The sequence below is a fragment of the Moschus berezovskii genome, chromosome 24 (assembly GCF_049115385.1).
Source record: "Moschus berezovskii isolate FMDL1 chromosome 24, NW_MosBer_1.0, whole genome shotgun sequence".
NCBI lineage: Eukaryota > Metazoa > Chordata > Mammalia > Artiodactyla > Moschidae > Moschus > Moschus berezovskii.
Genome location: NC_142483.1, coordinates 7,451,186 through 7,464,009, shown reverse-complemented (window position 1 = coordinate 7,464,009; position 12,824 = coordinate 7,451,186).

Here is a 12,824-nt window from a genome sequence, read left to right as displayed (position 1 = left end):
AGTCTGCCAATGTAGTTTTAAAGTAGAAAAAACTTTTCTTTTCTCAAATAACATCTGTTATCATCCCTCAAAGATACTTACTCCTTGGAAGAAAAGCTATGACCAACACAGACAACATATTAAAAAACAGAGACATTACTTTGCCGACAAAGGTCCATGTAGTCAAAACTATGGTTTTTGCAGTAGTCATGTATGGATGTGAGAGCTGGACCATAAAGAAAGGTGAATACCAAAGAATTGCTGCTTTGAACTGTGGTGCTGGAGAAGACTCTTGAGAGTCCCTTGAACTGTAAGGAGATCAAGCCAGTCAGTCCTAAAGGAAATCAGTCCTGAATATTCATTGGAAGGACTGATGCTGAAGCTGAAGCTCCAATAGTTTGGCCACCTGATGCGAAGAGCTGACCCATTTGAAAAGACCCTGATGCTGGGAAAGATCGAAGGCAGAAGGAGAAGGGGACAACAGAGGATGAGATGGTTGGATGGCATTACCGGCCAGATGGACATGAGTTTGGGTAAACTCTGGGAGTTGGTGATGGACAGGGAGGCCTGGTGTGCTGGGTTTGCAAAGAGTCGGACATGACTGAGTGACTGAACTGAACTGATCATCCCTCAAGACTAGGGCTGGGTTGGAGAACACCAGGGGTGTTGGTTTGATGATCAGTCAGCACATGGGCAAAGCCCAGTACAGTTGCCAACTGCCCATGGTCCATCCTGTCCTTTTGACAGCAGCCTCCATATCAACCCCTCGAGGTGGGTGGGGACGCTAGTGTTACCCCATGTGACAGATGAGATTCACGAAGGGACTTGGCAGACACCACAGAGTGGTGTAAGGGCAGAGCTGAGCTCCACCCCAGAGTTTATTTATTTTTCAAAGTTTATTTTGATGTGGACTGTTTTTTAAATTCATTTTATTTTTTATTGAATCTGAGTGGATTTACAGTATTGTGTTAGTTTCAGGTGCACAAGAAAGTGATTCAGTTATTCAAATGTATATTTTTTCATATTCTTTTCCATTATAAGTTATGACAGGATATTGAATAGAGTTCCCTGTGCTATACAGTAGGACTTGTGTATCTATTTTATATGTATTTGTGTGTATCTAATTGTTTGAAGTACCCTCTAAGCATTTATTTTCAAATTTGTTTTTAATTGGAGAATAATTGCCCTACAATATTGTGTTGATTTCTGCTGTACAGCAATGTGAATCACCTATAAGTATGCATATATCCCTCCCTCTTGAACCTTCCTCCCCCTACCCCCATTTCACCCTTTTAGGTTGTCACAGAGCACCAGGTTGAGGTCTCTGCATCACACAGCAGCTTCCCACTGGCTGTCTCTTTTACACATGGTGGTCTATCTGTTTCAATGCTGCTCTCTCAGTTTGTCCCACCCTCTCTTTCCTCCACTGCGTCCACAGTTCTGGTCTGTATTCCTCCCCTGAAAATAGGTTCATCAGTACCATTTTTCTAGATTCCGTGTATATGCATTATTATGTGTTGTTGTGGTTGTTTAGCCGCTAAATCATGTCTGACTCCTTTGCAACACCATGGATTGTATGTAGCCTGCCAGGTTCCTCTGTCCATGGGATTTCCCAGGCAAGAATATTGTAATGGGTTGTCATTTCCTACTTCATGGGATCTTCTCGACCCAGGGATGGAACCTATGTCTCTCATGTCTCCTGTATTGACAGGCTAATTCTTTACCACTGTACCACCTGCGAAGCCCTAGTTTTGATATGCACTTCTCTAATAATGAGTGATATTGAGCATCTTTTCATGTGTTTATTGGCCATCTGTATGGCTTTGGAGAAATGTGTGTTTAGATCTTTTGCCCATTTTTTGACTGGATTGTTTGTTTTTCTGACTTTGATCTGCATGTGCTATTTTTATATTTTGGAGATTAATCCTTTGTTATTTGCTTCAATTGCAATTATTTTCTTTCATTTTGAGGGTTGTCTTTTCATCTTGTTTATAGTTTCCTTTGCTGTGCAAAAGAGTTTAATTAGGTCCCATTTGTTTATTTTTGTTTTTATTTCCACTACTCTAGGGGGTAGGTCAAAGAGGATCTTACTGCAATTTATGTCAATGAGTATTCTGCCTGTGTTTTTCTCTAAGAGTTTTATAGTTTCTGGCCTTAAATTTAGGTCTTTGATCCATTTCATCTGTAATCAGTGAGAGTTTTACTTCTTCTTTTCAAATCTTAATTCCTTTTATTTCTTTTTTTGTATGATGTGAAGAGGTGTTCCAATTTCATTACTTACATGAAGCTATCCAGTATTCCCAGCAAAATACTTATGAAGAGGTTGTCTTTTCTCCATTGTATATTCTTGCCTCCTTTGTCAATAAGGTGCCCGTAGGTGCACGATTTTATCTCTGGGCTTTCTATCTTGTTCCATTGATCTGTATTTTTTGATTTTTGTGCCAGTGCCATACTGTCTCGACTGCTGTAGCTTTGTAGTATAGTCTGAAGTCAGGAAGGTTGATTCCTCCAGCTCCTTTTTTTCCCCTGAAGATTAGCTTTGACTAATAGCTTTGGCTATTCAAGGAATTTTGTGTTTCCATCCAAATTATAAAGTTTTTTATTCTAGCTCTGTGAAAAATGCCACTGGTAATTGGATAGGGCTTGCATTGAATCTGTAGAATTTTTGGAGTAGTATAGTCATTTTCACAATATTGATTCTTCCATTTGAAGAACATGATATATAGCTGCTTTTGTTTGTGTTGTCTTTGAGTTCTTTCATCAGTGTCTTATAGTTTTCTCCGTACAGGTCTTTTGTCTCCTTAGATAGATTTATTCCCAGGTATTGTATTCTTTTTGTTGCAATGGTGAATGGGATTGTTTCCTTAATTTCTCTTTCTGATTTTTTGTTGTTAGTGTATAGGAATGCAAAGTACTTCTGTGTATTGATTTTGTATGCTGTTGGTTTACTAAATTCATTGATTAGCTCTAATAATTTTCTGATGGTATCTTTATGGGTGTACCTGAAACTCCAATACTTTGGCCACCTCATGCAAAGAGTTGACTCACTGGAAAAGACTCTGATTCTGGGAAGGATTGGGGGCAGGAGGAGAAGGGGATGACAGAGAATGAGATGGCTGGATGGCATCACCGACTCGATAGACATGAGTTTGAGTGAACTCCGGGAGTTGGTAATGGACAGGGAGGCCTGGCGTGCTGTGATTCATGGGTTCGCAAAGAGTCAGACACGACTGACCGACTGAACTGAACTGACTGAACTGATGTATCGTATGTCATCTGCAAACAGTGAGAGTTTTACTTCTTTTCAAATCTGGATTCCTTTTATTTCTTTTTCCTCTCTGATTGCCTGGCTAGGACTGCCAAAGCTGGTTCTTTGAGATGATAAACAAAATTGACAAACCATTGGGCAGAGTCATCAAGAATAAAAGGAAGACAACTCAATAAAATTAAAAACAAAAAGAGATTGCAACAGGCAATGCAGAAATACAAAGGATCATAAGAGATTATGAACAACTATGTGCCAATAAAATGGAAAACCTGGAAGAAATTAGCAAATTCTTAGGAAAGTACAACCTTCCAAGACTGAGCCAGGAAGAAATAGGAAATTATGAAACAGACCAGTCACAGGCACTGAAATCGAAACTGTGATCAAAAATCTCCAGAGAAACAAAAACCAAGGGGCAGACGGCTTCACAGGTGAATCCTATCAAATGTTTAGAGACGAGCTGACTCCTATCCTTCTCAAACTCTTCCAAAAATTTTCAGAGGAAGGAACAGTCCCAACCTCATTCTACAAAGCCACCCTCACCCTGATAGCAGCACCAGACAAAGATATAACAAGAAAAGAAAATTACAGGCCAATATCACTGATGAACGTAGACGCAAAAATCCTCAACAAAATACTAACAAACAGAATCCAACAACACATTAAAGGAATCATGCACCATGATCAAGTAGGGTTTATCCCAGGGATGCAAGGATTCTTCAGTCTATCCAGTCAGTCAGTGTGATACGCCATATTCACAAATTGAAAAATAAACATCATATGATAATCTCAATGAAAAAAGTGAAGGTGTTAGTCGCTCTCTTGTGTCTGACTGTTTACAACCTCGTGGATCGTATAGCCAGCCAGTCTTCTCTGTAAGTGCATAAAAAGTTTTTGACAACATTTGACGCCCATTTATGATAAAAACTCTTCAGAAAATGGCATACAAGGAAACTGCCTTAACATAACAAAGGTCATATGTGACAAACTCACCGCAAACATCATTCTCAGTAGTGAAAAACTGAAAACATTTTTTTCTAAAATCAAGAACAAGAAGTTTCCACTTTTGCCACTATTACTCAACAAAGTGTTGGAAGTCCTGGTCACAGCAATCAGTGGATCTTTTTTTGAGTATGCCCAAAGTACTTTAAATTGAGGTTGAAAGTTTCCCCTCTTCCCAGTCAAGAATATATTCTTGAGCTATTTCAAAGGGTCCCCAAGTGGGTCCTCACATGTGTCCACAAGTCAATCTGTTAGATGCTGTTACCACAGCACTTCTGCCACCGCCTCGGCCAGCCCCCACTCAGTCTGCCTGAGAAGCCTCTTGCTAGCATCATTGAAGCCTTCTCTAATGGGCTTTATTGTGAGGGTGCCAGCCCTCTGGGTCCCAGGGCTGGGCCAGGTAACTCACAGACAATTCTGAGCCTACAGCCTACAATTCTTCAGACCTGCAAGAATCTCACAGTCTGTAGTGAAAGCAGCTTAGTCCTCCAGCATCGGGGTTCAGATGCAATTCAGGGAGCCAGATAGGGAAGAGAGACCACATCACCCTAGCCTCCGTTTCCTCCTCATCACCCCTGAGTCAATTAAGTTTATTCTCTGTCCTCCCTTACAAAATAAAAGTGCTTGTGATCATAAGCCAATGACAGCAAACATTCGATGAGGCAGCTGGAGAGATGACTAAGTATTAGCATGCATTAGCAGTATCTGGGTGCACAAGTCAAACAGCCCAAGTGCCCTGTCCCATAGTTGCTGCAGCTTGTTAGCCCATGTCCGGTGGACATTGTGACCTTCCGGGCACAGAGATCGTTAGGTCTGGAGTCTCAGTTGAAAGTCACATTGGGTTATTCCTGGATTATCCGCCAAAAGCTAAGAGAGAAAGCTTGGGTGATTTGGCATTCTCCTTGGCAGTCTAGAATAAGGTACCTCCAGAACCTCTACATTCCCTGTCTTTAGAGAAGGCATGACCTTTCTGGCATCAGACACAGCTGTGGACTCCTTCCTTCTCCCACTCCTCCAGGTTTCCACCAACAGATTAGTAAGGTGGAGTCCCATTTCCTTTGGTGTCCTAGTTCTTCCTTTCCACTGTGATTATAAAGATATTAGAGAATAATTTATTCCTCAAGTCCATTAATGAAGTCCAAATTCTGTGTGTTTTATACAAACAGACAGATGTGCAGTTCTTTGTGCTACTTTTAGATGAGCAATGCAGTTTACAGGGAATTTTCCTGAGTCCACACAACTCAGTTTGCATGTTATCTTCAGCTACTTCCATAGAAAAAAGAAAATTTAATAACCCAGCACCCTAGGCAGTCAAGAAGACATAATACTGAAGGAATTTGCAAGCCTGCACTGCCAATGTGCCTACATCAGATAAGCCATCTTCTCTTATTCTAAAACAGGGAAGGTGGCTCCAGAAGCAATCTGCTCTCTGACCTCCGCACACATGCCTCACATCTCGTACCTGGAGCAGTTGGAGCAAAGACCATAAATCAAAAATAATAATAGTAGGCGAAATACTTAATCATTGGTCCTCCCCAAGACTTCTACCTTCTGTATATTCATATAAATTGCCTTTACCCCCAGCTCTGGATTATGCCCAAAGCTATTGCTGATGATTCTTTGCACATGGACAGTTTGCTATATTTTATAGCATTTTTATAAATTGGCAATTTTTGCTCATTTCATGAACTATGAGATGCAGGTAAGGGGACTGGTATCAATCGTATCTGCGTTTTACAGATGAAGCAAATGAGAAATCAGGTGTCCCAGGAGTGGGAATCACTCTGGTTGATCATAATCGTTTATCTTCTCTTATATGATCATGTTTAATCTGGAACCATGTCCTATTTCTAAATTTGGTTATTTTGAGTTATGTAGACATACCATTACATTATTGATGGGTATTCAATATGTTACTTTACCATTTACCAAGATGTGAGGATACATCAATGCCTTTAATTTGTAAGCCCTATCTGACTTTTAGCCAATGATTTGTGCAAGAAATGTGAACCAGGAAACAGTATGCTAGGTTTCTTTTGTAAATACTGATAAATTTTAGTCACATAAATGACTGGAAGGTACTCACATAACTGAAATAAAGCCCACCAGAGCTTGATAGAGTGGAAGAGTGACTTGAATAAAGGTTGAGTTACCTGGTACTAGGCCCGGCTCTGTCATTAACTCACTTTCGTGCCCACCTTCTTTCCTTATTCAGATAATAAAAGAGGAAAATCCAATTCAATAAGTATCAGACTGGGGCTTACTGTGGGCATTTAACATAGGACATTTAATTTAAACCTCACTGCAGTCCAAACATCCCATTTTACAGAAGAGAGGGCCAGTGTCAGGGAAATAAGAAAGGGGCAAGGCAGGGTCATGTTCCTTTCCGTGTACAAAGCTCTGCTTGCTGTTAAGAAACCTGTAAAGATGAAAGAGATAGAGTTCCTCTCCTCAAAGTGCTTTCAAAATAGCAGAAGAGAACAGATGCACAGTCAGTGAGCAGGGAGGCACCAGTTAATAAGGAGAAGCAAGCGCTGCCAGAAATGGTGCCGAAGGCAAGGGAAGCACATCAGAGGGAGAAATCACTTCTGCCTCTCCATGGGGGTGGGTGAGGGCCAGGTGCTGATTTATCTTGAGAGGAGATTTTAATGTGTATATTTCTAAGGGAGATTATGAGTTTCAACAAGCAAAGATGCGGCAGTAAGACACAGTGATGATAAAACTCGGTGTGTGTGCAGGACTCAACCAGCAGGTTGGTGCGGGTGGAACACAAGCCCTGGTGACTCAGAGTGTCCCCTCCGGACCTGCTCCATCCCTGTTAGCAGGGAGCTCCCTAGAAATGCAGGCTGTCAGGTCCCACTCCAAATGGACTGCAGTCTGCACAGGAGATTCATGTACAGAAGGAATAAAGGCAAGTCACACAGAACGGGAACTTCTGATCAGATCCATAGAAACTGCAGGATGTGTTGATTCGATGAGGCCTTGGCGCGAGACAGGGGGTCCGTGTCTCCTCTGCCTTCAGCTCCATCACTGTGCAGCTATGGGACCCCTGGCAAAGTTATTTCAACTTTAAGTTACCTGTGGCCTCGTAAGAGTTTTTTAATGGACTTTATTTTTTCGAGCAGTTGCAAGTTCACAGCAAAACCCAGGGGAAAGGACAGAGAGTACCCTTCCCGTTCACCCACTGCCCCCAAACACCCTCCCCCTCCCCTATTATCATCATCCCCCAAACAGTGTCACAGCTGATGAACCCACTGCAGTGATTCATCATCACCCAAAGTCCCTAGTTTATAGTAGGGTATACTTTTGGTGTTGTACAGTCTAATGAATTTAGATAAATGAGTAATAATATGTGTCCATCACAGTGGTATCATTTTCATAACCCTAAAAATCACCCTTAAAAAGGTGCTCTGCCTTTTCATTTTTTCTCCCGAATCCCTGGCAACTGCTGATCTTTTTACTGTCTCCGTAGTTTTGCCTTTTTCAGAAAGTCATGCTTTGGAATCATACAATACGTGCCCTTGTCAGATTGGCTTCTTTTGCTTAGTAATATGTATTTAAGCTTTTTTTCATGGCCTGGATAGTTCATTTATTTTCAGTGCTGAATAATATTTCATTGTGTGGATGTATCAAAGTCTGTTTATTCATTCACCCACTGAAGGGCATCTCGGTTTCTTCCGTGTTTGGCAGTTGTAAATAACACTGCTCTAAAAATCTGGGTACAAGTTTAAAAAATTTTTTTTTCAGTTTTCATACTTTTTATTAAAGTATAGTTGATTTACAATGTTGTGTTAATTTCTGCTATACAGCAAAATGATTCAGTTATATACACATTCTTTTTTAAAATATTCTTTTCCATTATGGTTTGTCACAGAATATTGAGTATAGTTCTCAGTGGTATAGAGCGAAGGTGAAAGTCACCCAGTTGTGTCTGACTCTTTGTGGACTATACAGTCCCTGGAATTCTCCAGGCCAGAATACTGGAGTGGGTACCTTTTCCCTTCTCCAGGGGATCTTCCCAACCCAGGAATAGAACTGGGGTCTCCTGCATTGCAGGCAGTTCTTTACCAACTGAGCTACCAGGGAAGCCCTGTGCCATAGAGTAGCACCTTGTTTATGCGCTCTGTATGTAAAAGCTTGTACCTGCCAACCCAACCTTCCACGCCATCCTTCTTTCAAACCCCTCTACCTTGGCAACCACCAGTCTGTTCTCTGTGTCTGTGATTCTGTTTCTGTCTCATAGATAGGCTCGTTTGTATTGTATGTTAGATTACACATCTAAAATGTGATTGACCTAGGGACAGAACCCAGGGTCCTTGCATTGTCTTCAGATTCTTAACCACTGGACCACCAGCGAGTCCACTACTGGCTTTTTCATCTTTGCTTTTAATATATATAATATATTTAATATATAGAATATATATTATATATATAATATATTTAATATATAGAAAATCCTTCTTACTCAAGCTACTTATGATTTACAACAGTTTGCTAGTTTATATCTGTGGGTAAACTTATAGTATTTTTCTTTTCTCTCTGGTTCCTCTAGAAATCAGAGACCCTTTGGTTCTAAGCAACTTTATCAGGTGAATGGGAAAGACTATCTCTTGGCATGTGCAGGAATTTAAATATTCATAAACCTGGAGAACAGACAAATTTACCCAATCCATAAATATCACAGGAAGAATTTGAAGGCAGGCCATTGGCATGGCTATTCTGGCTTTAGAGGCATTTTAAAAGTTCGATCTGAGATAGCTATTAAGTTCCAATGCAGTCAATTTGAAAGAGTTTATATGGGCAGTTACACTCGTGTGAATAATCTGGTCATGTTTGTTGAAAACAAACCTATTTTAACTGAATCAGTCTTAATTTTGCTATATTTCATAGAAATAAAGATAATCTAGAGAAGAAAGTTACATTTCAATATTAAACTTTTGTGGATCATGAAGTTTTATATGTACTGAGGCTTTGTATTTATTATCTCTGTCCGGGATGGCTCCTTGTTGCTGTGTTACATTATTATAAAGTTTAATTGAAATAGTAAAAGAATATTCTAAGCTTGTTTCTAAGTCTGATCACAGTGATTTTCTTTGGATAAAGATCAAATGTCTTGTGACCTGCAACTAGGAGTTAATGTACACTGGAAAAGATACCATTTAACAAACTCTCTCCAAGCTAAATAAAAGGACCTTATAGGTACTCTTCGGAGAAGGCAATGGCAAGCCACTCCAGTACTCTTGCCTAGAAAATTCCATGGATGGAGGAGCCTGGTAGGCTGCAGTCCGTGGGGTCGCTAAGGGTCGGACACGACTGAGCGACTTCACTTTCACACATTGGAGAAGGCAATGGCAGCCCACTCCAGTGTTCTTGCCTGGAGAATCCCAGGGACGGGGGAGCCTGGTGGGCTTCTGTCTATGGGCTCACGTGGAGTCGGACACGACTGAAGTGACTTAGCAGCAGCAGCAGCAGCATAGGTACTTTTAACTAGTGCATGTGCAACAAAACTGAAGGGGATGGACTCTTAATTCCTTATTTCCCATTTAAAAGGGCGTCCACATAGGATTGTCTATAGAAAAGACTGTTAACCCCAAAGGACACCCACACCAGATGAAAAGGAGACACCAGCAGTAGAAGACAGCTGACGTATAAGTCCGGACCAGGACTGTAAGAATTAGCCAGCCAGTTCAGTTGCTCTGTTTACTGAATGTTTGTCTTCCTATCACCATGGAAAGTTATTTTACTTCTAAGCCTACTTAGACTCCAATGTTCAGGATGAAAAGAAAATTCTGTAGTGAAGTTGTCACAGAGTATAACTATTCATGACATGTATCGCTGCTTATTTTAAGTATATTGCTAAAGGCACATGTACAATGCTGTGTGACAGTTAAGTGCAAGTGATACAATGCATAGCCTACAAAGCATTTCCCCATTAATATACCTCTGAGTTTGTTAGTGATATCTGATTAGTTTTCCCCCAACATGGAGAATTAGGGGGAAAAAAAGAGGCCTAGCATCAAGGACCCAGTGGAGGCAACTTGGCCACTTTGGCAATATTGGGAAGCTATTTTGATTATCAGTGATGTTTATGGAAAGATTTGCAATTAAAGGGGGGAAAATGATGGGAAAAAATTTCACATGTTGAGGTATGGGGAAATTGTTCTGACTTGTACATGATTGAATTTGAACTTCAGGCTAATCAGAACAGCCTTTTGTGGCCTATTAAACATGCTTTAGCCATTAAAAAATTGCATTTAAAAACTTGAAATGAAATAACTATCATTCAGACATCCCAAGTGGAACTACGTGGCTATTATGAATGTGTGTTCAGACACGTTTCTAAGTTACTGAAAACCTGAATTCTCTAAACTTGATCATACTTCACAACACCATCAACCGTTTTCTAAACAATATGTATTAGCAGCTGCCAACTGCACCCATATGGTCTCAATGTCCTCTTTTTAAGTATGAAAACTCCTACTTTAAAAATAGTAATAGCAAATGAGACAGCTTAAGCTATAGCCACCGAGCAAAAGGCTCCTTGGTTACTACATATTAAGTAAAAAGTAGACACTCCAACACTTAATTTCCTGATTGCCATCTAAAATAGGACTCTTTTCAAAAATATTTCGAAGGTGTATTTTAAACGTTTTCTTCATTGTAATACGTCTGATAATTTTGAATGTTTCTCCATGTGCTACAACAAAGCAATCAAAGATAACGGTAATGTTTTCTTAATACAAAATGTTGATGCTAAGCTTGAAACTCAGGATTCTTTTCAACTCTGTCCATTCCCCAAATTAGGCAAGACTATGCCCCCAGGTCAGCAGGAAGTAACCAGCGTGGTTTATCAACCCATTCTCTCAAAAGGTTGGGGAAAATTGAAACAAAGGGAACTAAAATTGAGTTTCCTTACCAAGTTTATGATTAGCCTCTCAATCTAAACCTTTGTTCCCTTCCTTGTTCTCTGTCTTCAGGACTGAAGAATCTAAAATTTTATTTTCTTTTTGTTCTCAGTCCTCAAGACTGAGGAGTATCAAAGAAAAAGGGAGGTTGAACAAGCCTCTGTGTCCTTGTTTTGAAGTAAAATGCTGACTAAAGAAAGTGCTGCACTCAATATGCCAGCAAATTTGGAAAACTCAGCAGTGGCCACAGGACTGGAAAAGGTCAGTTTTCATTCCAATCCCAAAGAAAGGCAATGCCAAAGGATGTTCAAACTACTGCACAATTGCATTCATATCACACGCTAGTAAAGTAATGCTCAAAATTCTCCAAGCCAGGCTTCAGCAATACGTGAACTGTGAACTTCCAGATGTTCAAGCTGGTATTACAAAAGGCAGAGGAACCAGAGATCAAATTGCCAACATCCGCTGGATCATCAAAAAAGCAAGAGTACTCCAGAAAAGCATCTATTTCTGCTTTATTAACTATGGCAAACCTTTGACTGTGTAGATCACAATAAACCATGGAAAATTCTTAAAGAGCTGGGAATACCAGACCACCTGACCTGCCTCTTGAGAAATCTGTATGCAGGTCAGGAAGCAACAGTTAGAACCGGACATGGAACAACAGACTGGTTCCAAATAGGGAAAGGAGTACGTCAAGGCTGTATATTGTCACCCTGCTTATTTTACTTACATGCAGAGTACATCATGAGAAATGCTGGCCTGGAAGAAACACAAGCTGGAATCAAGATTGCCGGGAGAAATATCAATGATCTCAGATATGCAGATGACACCACCCTTATGGCAGAAAGTGAAGGAGAACTAGAGAGACTCTTGATGAAAGTGAAAGAGGAGAGTGAAAAGATTGACTTAAAGCTCAACATTCAGAAAACTAAGATCATGGCATCTGGTCCCATCACTTCATGGCAAATAGATGGGGAAACAGTGGGAACAGGGTCAGACTTTATTTTTCTGGGCTCCAAAATCACTGCAGATGGTGACTGCAGCCATGAAATTAAAAGACGCTTACTCCTTGGAAGGAAAGTTATGACCAACCTAGATAGCATATTAAAAAGCAGAGACATTACTTTGCCAACAAAGGTCCGTCTAGTCAAGGCTATGGTTTTTCCAGTTGTCGTGTGAAAAGTTGGACTGTGAAGAAAACTGAGCACAGAAGAATTGATGCTTTTGAACTGTGGTGTTGGAGAAGACTCTTGAGAGTCCCTTGTACCGCAAGGAGATCCAACCAGTCCATCCTCAAGCAGATCAGTCCTGAGTGTTCATTGGAAAGACTGATGTTGAAGCTGAAACTCCAGTACTTTGGCCACTTGATGTGAGGAGCTGACTCATTTGAAAAGACCCTGATGCTGGGAAAGAGTGAAGGCAAGAGGAGAAGGGGACAGCAGAGGATGAGATGGCTGGATGGCATCACCGACTCTGTGGACGTGAGTTTGAGTAGACTCGGGGAGTTGGTGATGGACAGGGAGGCCTGGCGTGCTGTGGTCCTTGGGGTTGCAAAGAGTCAAACATGACTGAGCGACTGAGCTGAACTGAAAGTTAATGATCAACATTAACGATCAACAAAGAGTTAATGATCTTCAATGTGAAGATGTAGAAACGAAGAATGGCTGTTG